General features: G+C 35.4%; 1 pseudogene; it reads left to right on the forward strand.

The window, feature by feature from the left end:
- Positions 1 to 2,101: 2,101 nt before the first annotated feature.
- LOC149138404 (large ribosomal subunit protein uL11x-like) lies at positions 2,102 to 2,707 on the forward strand (annotated as a pseudogene).
- Positions 2,708 to 7,368: the final 4,661 nt, after the last annotated feature.

Raw genomic sequence — 7,368 nt, forward strand, 5'->3', positions numbered from 1 at the left:
AAGGGCACAACAATAACAATGGTGGGTTTCTATGGGGCACCACAATAACAATATGGGGGCTACATGGGCACAACAAAAACAATAAGGGGGTTACACTAACAATAACAATAAGGGGGCTATACTACTATTATAAGGACCTAACAAGGAAAATTATTATAATTGGATAAACCTTCTCTTTGCCTGTGGGGTTCGAGTTGCCAACCCTACAAATATGAATAGCGTGATTGCAATATTCTACAACATAAATATAAAAATGACACCCTTCGACCCTCATACAGTTCTCGCCAAATATATAATTCGAGGGACATGGAGAGCGTTTTGAATTTACAACCTTGTATGGCCCCAAATTCAAAACAGGAACCCTAAAAACTTGTAGGGTTATAGGCAAAAGTAAGATAAAACAAATCAGCCCTCTTTCCCTAAAAAAATAGGTTTACATTTATGCTTATGTAGGATCGACTAGTTTTAAAAGAGGGGATGATGATGTGACCCTAACCACAATTCAATGCTCCCAATAGTATTGTTTGTTTCTTCTAATGAAATAGTTTGGTGTCATAGCCGTTAAGCTCGACTAGGCGTAACATTTGGCATACAATGTGATATAACATCCTACATGTTGTTGACAGGTGGTGGATGCTCCTCTCGTGGCTCTTGTAATGTTGTGATGTTGCAAAGCTCTTCACATTAAACCATTTTTAATAAATTGTGTACAATCACTACTGCAAAAGGGACGTTTTAACAAATTTATTTAAGATGAAATTATAATTTTCTATTAAAAACATAAGATAAATTTTTCATTTTCTTAAATTAAGACAAAGGAAAATTAATGCTTTTACCTTCATTCCGCGGGCTCAAGTCGTATGTAATTATCTTAAATAAAGACAAAAGAAAAAATCCCTATCATTTGCATTTTCTATTAATTTCAAGGGGTAGCTAGTTGACCAACTGCATCAGTGGCAGGGGCATTATTAGCTGATCCAATTCTAGGATCCATTGATTGAGTCTTACCAACACCCATAGAAGCAACTGTTTGAAAGGTTTTAGTTAGAGCTAGATCAATATATTGAGAGGGTTAGAGCTAGAACTCCTTCCTATCCTAAGCTCAGATAAATATGCACAACCCGTTCTAGATACAATAGATCCATATTTAGAACCAATAATTTCATTTGCAATTTTTATTAATTTGGATTTGGAGATAGGGGGAATTCAGATTTGCAAACGGCGGCAACAACTAGTAGCAAGGAATCAAAGACTAGATTTTTTTGAAAAGATTGACAATCATGCCTCTCAATTCAGATTTAACTATAGGGGCATTTAGATTTGTAGAGGGTGGAAGAAGCCAATAGCAGACAATCAAAGACTCTATTATTTTCTACAATAATTAACAACATGCCTCTTAATTTAGATTTGGTGATAGGGGGATTTAGATTTGCAAAGGGCGACAACAACCATTAGCAGATAATTGAAGACTCTAGTGTTTTTTGAAAAAATTGACATTAGGGAATTTTGAGGTCTAAAATAGGCCTCCTATGGAAATTATAAAATAATATTAGATTACATCATCAAATTTTAGAGACGAAAAAGAAAAAACTACTTTTTCAACTCGTATTTTCAACTTATCTCCCTATGGGTTTATTCAAATTTTGAGTGGTAACACTCATTGGATGCATAACTTGATTCCCCATTCAAGGAGTACCCATGTTTCATACTTTCTATGGACCCTACTACACGAAAAATAAGAAATACGTGAAAAAAAAGTGATTGCAATCATATTTTTTCAATTATTTCCCATTTTTCATGTAGCAAGGTCCATCAAAAGTATGCAACATGAGTACTATTTGGATGAGGAATTAAAGTTTACATCCAACAAGTAATCCCTCTTGAAATTTTAGTAAAACATTAGGGAGATAAGTTGAAAATATGAGTTGAAAAAGTAGTTTTATTATTTTATTATTTTTTTACTTTTTTACTCCAAAAATTGTGAATCATCCCCCATGGTTGACATCATCATATTGAATCCTATTGGTTCTTATAAAGTTTATTTTGGTTGTAAATTTTTCTTAGGGGCCATTTTAGATCTCAAAATTCCTCTAATGTATCCATGCCTCCCAAGCTCGATCCTTCCCAAGTGGTCAAAGTGTACGTGAGGGTCATGGGGGATGAAGTGGGAGATGCTTCATCTTTGTCCCCTAAAATTGGTCCTCTGGGTCTGTTGCGTAAGAATATTAGAGAGTACATTGCAATGGAAACAACAAAGGACTACAAGGGTTTGAGATTCACAGAGGGCGAAGTGGGAGTTGATTCGTCTCTGGCTACTAAGATTTCTCCTTTAGGTCTGTCGCCCAAGAAGATTAGAGAAGAAATTTCAAAGGAAATAACAAAGGACTAGAAGGTTTTGAGGGTCATGGTAAAGCCCACCATTTAGACCAAGTAGGCCAAGGTCATTATGGTGCTGATTGCGGCTGCCCTGGTCATAAAAGAACTTAATGATCCTGAGAGAGATAGGAAGAAGACAGAGAACATCAAACACAATGGAAATATCTCCCTCATTGATGTCATTTATATCACTAGGGTTATGAGGCTGAGCTCCATGGTGAAGGATATTCTGGGCACATGCATATTCGTCGATTGCATGGTGGAAGGAAAGGATCTGAAGGATGTCCAAGATGAGATTTGCGAAGGAGAGGATGAGATCCCCAAAGAATGAAGGAATAATTCACATTTGGTAACTAAAATTAAAGCCTTTATTTATTTTTATTGTTGGTTATTTGTTCCTTTGTTTAGGGCTTTTAAGGTTTAAGGAAGTTGAAAATTGGAAGAAATGTGAATTTTCTTTCAAGACCTTGGGGATTTTGAGATGTTTAGGGGCTTGAAATGAGGCGATTTTGAGGCATTTTCTACTTCTTTGGATACTTTGGGTAGTTATATAATATATGTATGTTTCGGTCCAATAAATGGATGGAAGAATTTGTTGAAACTTCTTACCTTCATCCTGTGGACTCAAGTCATCTGAAACTTCATTCCTCCATAAGAAACTAATACTGGCATACTAATGGTAGCCACCAAGGATACCAACTTCAAAACCGTGGAGTGTTAAACAGAGGACAACAAAATGGGATTCGACAATCAACTGCTCGCCATTGTTAGAGAATATCCTTACGACCTGTCATTTTGCAATATACATCCTCCACCATCTGTGATTGAGTGTTGAAATCCTTCCATCCATTTCAAACTAAAAAAAAATAAAAAAAATAATGTGCAGTTACTAGTGGGTTCAGATTTCTCAACCACAGTGAGAATGTGGATGGCTAGTAACCATGGAATATATATTTGAGTCTTGACCTATTCAATTTCAAAATTACAGTTCATATTTCAGAAAGATATTGGTTCGATTTGAATTTATTGTTAAACTTCTTTATGATAGTTTTGGAATTTATAGCTACATTCAGCTTCAAGTAGATTATATCCATTAAGATCCTAGCTCATTTTAGTTAAAATTTCAAACTTTAATATGAAGGTCCTTCATTAAATTAGCTCCATGTTCTTAATTTTGAAACATTTAATTTAGAGGCCTAGTGTCATTACTAGATCAGTCATGGTATTAATTTTTATAATATAATTTCTGATATTTTTTCACGCTCTTCCACTTATTATGCCCATGGAATTTTACAACTTTTCCATCTTCCACTCTTTTGTAGTCACACAAGGGAAAACCTTATAAATTCTTATAGAGATAGAGTCTCACAAGGGAAGCCATATGCATTGTTGCGAAAAAGTAGCCATGTATACAAAGCTCTTAAGAGGTATTATTGAAAGGAATTCCCCCCTACGTCTAGTTGTAAGAACTGCATTTTCAAAACAACTAGTGTTCTTGATTTGGAATGATTTATCATTTTTGTTTTAGAAAATTGACAATTGTCTTTTTAGATTTCTCTTAGAATTTTATCTTATAATATAACACTTATTTTAAATCGAGGATATTGAATCTTGCAAGGTGTTTCTAAAGCAATGTTAGTGACTAATGTGTCCACCATGTAGAGTGCCCTATCATTGTGGTAAATCCAAGAAGCACCAGGCTTATTGATTTTCGCTGACCTCATGCCAACCATGTTCTTTGATTCATCTTAGACTTTTTCGCCTTCATGGCTAGAATGAAGAATCAATTGAAATATTATAAAAAATGGATTAGGGAATTGCAGGGGTCACTCATAATATTTGTTGGTGAATTCTCTTCCTTTTTTTTAGCGTTTAAAATATAATTTGTTGTATGTATGATTGTATTGAATGGTTCAAGTATGAAAATCAAATAACCCTTATGTCAATGTATGGTTTCATATTGTTGGCATTATGACACAGGTTTGGCGCTATGACACAGGTTTTGTCCTTGATGGAAACTCACTCAGATGACAAATCATAGTTCAGGATCACAGAATGAAGGAAAAAGAGGTATACATAGGTTTCCCTTGACCAAACCGCGTATACACGCGGGTTAGCAGACCAAAAGGCATATGCATATACATGCACTTTCACACAAGGAAAAGTGCGTACATGTTGGAAAACTTGGTTTTGGTCCGTTGTATTTGGTCCTTGGTATTTTGACCCATGGTATTGGTCTAAGGTATCTTGTCTGAAGTATTGACCCCAGGTATTTGGTCCAAGGTATTGATTCTAAAGTGGTTTTGGACCATGGTATTAAGTAAGTCCTAAGTCTATAAAAGGAGGAGGAGATCATTAGGCAAAGGCACTCAAGTATTGAATATCTAATGAAGAGCAAGATCTACAATACTAGTCATTGGGTTATGGTGCATAGCTGGATTTGAATCAAGGAGGAACCTGAGCGCTTGAAGAAGGATATGTTCTATTGATGGATCAAGATCTTTAGGCTTGAAGAGAAGTATCTTTGTGTGGTTTTGATATTTTATAACTGGCAAATGTCATAATCTGTAAATCTGATGATCTGGGTATAACCAATGTCTAAATAGTTGTAAAGGTTAAATCATCTTTTACAGATCTATATGCAGGTTCAGTATAGCAAAGGCACATATACACGCTAGTTTCGCATTTCAAAACAGCGTATACGCAGGTCTGCCTTCAGATAACAGCGTATGAATGCAGGTTCAACACATTGAAGTAGCGTACGTCTCATAAAATATGTTTTAGCTACTTCTGTTTGCTATTGTAGTGTTTTGGGTTCTGCATTAGGTTCTGGTTACTGTTACTTTGTTCTGGTTATAACATTCAGAAAAGTGATTGTTTGATTCAGTTTGGTTGGTCCAAACGAGATTGATTGATGCAGATATATTTGATGTTTGATTGATGTTATTGATGGATCCAGTCTGAAAATTTATGAAACGTGGTCGCTGGAAGAAAAGAGAAGGTTGTAGCCTTCTGTAGGTCAACACCTACATACTAGTATACACATCAATTAGTACAAGAGCTAGGGGGTTGTAGCTCCCTTCCAGGAGAAGCTGGAGAACAAGAGAAGGTTGTAGCCTTCTGCAAGTAGAAGCCTGCATACTATTATAAGACTGCACCAGTACAAAATTTGAAAAGATAAGTTTCTTTTTAAAGAAAGATAGAGACGATTGCAGTAGGTGGTTTTCACCCACATTGGGTTTCCACCTTATATCTTGTGTTCACGTGTGTGATTGCTTGTTCTATTTATTACAGCTGGTTACTGTTTATATGGTTCTGATACACAGATTAAGGATCAACTAACCAGATTATAAGTTTGAAAGATATACGCTGGTTTCTCTAAACATAATTGCATATACACGCAAGATTCATTAACAGAAGTAGTGTATATAAATTTGCGTATCGAAATGTAAAATTCTTAAATTGATAATACTGATTCACCCCCCCTCTCAGTATTATTTACAACAATTGGTATCAGAGCAGGTCCTTTAGAAGAAGCTTTATTGCTTGAAGGAAGATCTATCATCATGAGTACCTATGAAAGAGAGGGATCCATTAAACCACTAATCTTCAATGGGAGCAACTTTGTCTATTGGAAGGTAAGAACCGCAGCCTATCTTCAATCTCTTGGAACAGATGTTTGGGAAATCGTGGGATGAGGATACACATTTCCATCAGCAATTCCTACAGATACTGCAGGTAAAAAGTAGTATGAAACAAATGCCAAGGCTGTCAACACATTATTAGGGAGTCTGTCACAATCAGAATTTATCAAGGTTATGCAGCTCAAAACCACCAAAGAAATATGGGACAAGATCGTTTTAAGCTATGAAGGAGACAATTAGGTAAAACATGCAAAACTACAATCTCTCAGAATTCAAAATGAAACTCTCAAAATGCACAATGATGAAAGTATAGCTAATTACTTCTTACGTATAGATGAGATTGTTAATCGCATGAAAAACTTGGGTGAAGAGATAGAAGAAGTTACTGTAGTTGAAAAGGTTTTGAGATCCCTGTCTTCTAAGTTTGAATCAAAAGTTTCTACCATAGAAGAAAAGCAGAATCTTCAGAGTATTACTATGGCACAGCTGCACGGAATCCTAACTGCTTTTGAAATGAGAAAAAGGGGTCCATCAGATATGAGAGAAGCTGCATTCAAGGCTTCAGGAAGAGAAGAACTCAATGAATCGGGACACATTTCAAAAGGAGAGGAAGAAGCAAACTTGTCAAGAACCTTCAACGGGGTTCTGGAAGATTCAGAGGTAAACTTCCTTTCAAATGCTTTGCTTGTGGAAGAGTCAGTCATTATGCAACCAAATGTCCTCATAAAGATAAGCTGGATAAAGGTAAGGAACTGGAAAAATGGAATAGAAAATAGAATGTAAGTAAGAAGAGCTACTATACACATGAATATAGCGATGGTTTATCAAATAGTGATGAAGATGAACATCGTAATGATTATGGACTTTTGATGGCTTTTGAAGATGATGATTTCTTGGATGCTTTAGATGAAGATGGTCTCTATGAAGAAATTTCTAAACTTAAAATATGTTTAGAAGAAAAGAGTATGATTATAGATACTTTGATATTCCAACTTGCTGAAAGGGAAAAACATAATGAAAAGTCAGAGTGTGAAATTGTGGGTCTAAGAAAAGATATTGAGAAAACAAAAGCTCTAAATCTTATATTTGCTAAAGGATCAGAAACTTTAGATGAAATTATCAAAGTGTAGCATTCTCCTATGATAAAGACAGGTCTTGGATATACAAAAGAAGCATCTCAAGCATAGAAGCCATCAACCTCCAAAAGCTATCTTGATGCAGTAAGGAGAAATGAATAGGTTAACAATTGTCAGCAAAAGAATAGAGCAAATCACCAGGTAAATCAGGTTCAATCTACTTCAAGGATAAACAAAAGCTACAACCTACCTCAGGTAAATCATTTTGCTTC

This window comes from Pinus tabuliformis, chromosome X, assembly GCF_031772625.1.
Source record: "Pinus tabuliformis cultivar Carrire ecotype Pingquan chromosome X, CPIR1, whole genome shotgun sequence".
Taxonomy (NCBI): Eukaryota; Viridiplantae; Streptophyta; class Pinopsida; order Pinales; family Pinaceae; genus Pinus; species Pinus tabuliformis.